The sequence below is a fragment of the Chondrus crispus genome, genomic scaffold, assembly GCF_000350225.1.
Source record: "Chondrus crispus Stackhouse genomic scaffold, scaffold_27, whole genome shotgun sequence".
NCBI lineage: Eukaryota > Rhodophyta > Florideophyceae > Gigartinales > Gigartinaceae > Chondrus > Chondrus crispus.
The window spans coordinates 228,512-230,187 of NW_005179169.1; positions in this window are offsets into that span (position 1 = coordinate 228,512).

Consider the following 1,676-nt stretch of genomic DNA (forward strand, 5'->3'; position numbering starts at 1 on the left):
CGTCTTGGAGGCATGGTCTCCTCGCGATCACACCTTTGCTGGAGGCCTCATACGCAGCAAGTTTTATTACTCTGCTCTAGCCGGCTTGATTGGACCAAGCTACCCCACAGTCTCTGAATATCGCCGGAATGCGCGCCCTCATCTCCGTGCTATGGTCGCTCATCTCCCCGCCTGTGTTCGTCCTCCAAACTTTAATCTCAGGCTTCCGCCCGATGATGACTACAAACTTGACGCATTTGAGCCGGAGACACTTGTAGAACAACTTGAACGACTTAACAAACACTTATTTCAGGTTAGTCATCAAGCGGCAGCGGACAGATATTGGGAAAAGGACTTCTCGCAAGCGCATCCTAATCCCTCTGCCCACAACACATCCACAATAAGAAGACGGGTGAGTTTTCATTCGATTATGGCGCCTGGGGCCTCGGCATTCTTAAATGCACGCCACTCTGTTGCAAAGTCAGTTCTCAATACACAGTGGACTATCATGTTGAGACGGCATCTCGATGTGCCCGTGTACGAGGATTCAAATGCGCCCCTGAGATGCAAAAAATGCAGCAACACATGGATCACAGAGGCGACCATGCCACGCATTGTACGCTGCCACTTAGCCCCACACATAGACGCAATTCGCTCCGTAATACGTTTGTGAAACATTTGTTCCGCCCGGCAGGCCGGGCGTGCAAAATAGAGGTTTCGTCCGTGATCCTGAACACATCACACCGCCCAGCTGATGTACTTGTCGAGCCGCCCCACCCACCCCCTGGTTCACTCCCTGGAAACCCCACTGCCTATGATATCATGATGCGTAGCCCGTACACCCAATCCATTCTCAAACAAGAAGCAAAGTATCCTGCGGCTGCGGCAGAAGCTGGCCTCTGCGGCAAATTATCAGCTCTTAAGCGCACAATACATGATGCACTGCATCTCCCTACAGATGCCCCGACACCCCAGCTGAACTGGCACTTCGTACCATTAGCTTTCGACACTCTCGGAGCCCCCTCAGCATGCTCTGAGCGTTTAATAGATGAGCTCGCGAAGGCAATCGCTTACTGTGAACACAGCTCCTTTGGCACGGTCAAGACTCAGATCCAACAACGACTTAGCTACTCTATCTGGTCTACTGTAGCCACCTCCATACTTGTACGCATGCCGGCCCGTGCCGCAGATGTCGTACACTCACTAGACCATTCACGCAAATTCTCTCGGACAGCCCAAAGAGCCAAATAACTACTGAGAAGACAACCATTTTTGACCTATCACAAATTAATAAATAAATTACACATTAACTGTAATGAAAATATGGTCGACCTTTTCGACAAGAAACCCGCGAATCGCCAATACGTGGTCAATTCCTGGACTTCGATTGAATGTGAAAGCGCGGCATCTCAACCTGTAACGCCCAGTTCATTTGATAAAAGACCGGGCCACATCGTAATGACGGAGGTCAACGCCCTTCAAAAATTCAGAATTGGTTTCTTCCCGCCCTCATCCCGCCGCCTTCCGCTCCGCCTTCTACACCTACAGTGTCAAGCCCCACTTCCCCACGTTTCCACTCCAATCCCACACACGCCACCTTTATACCTACACAACTCCACGCCCACTTCCACTCCTTCACATATGGGAAGGAGTGCAAGTGGGCGTGGAGTCCATTGGGGACAGGGAGATAGGATATC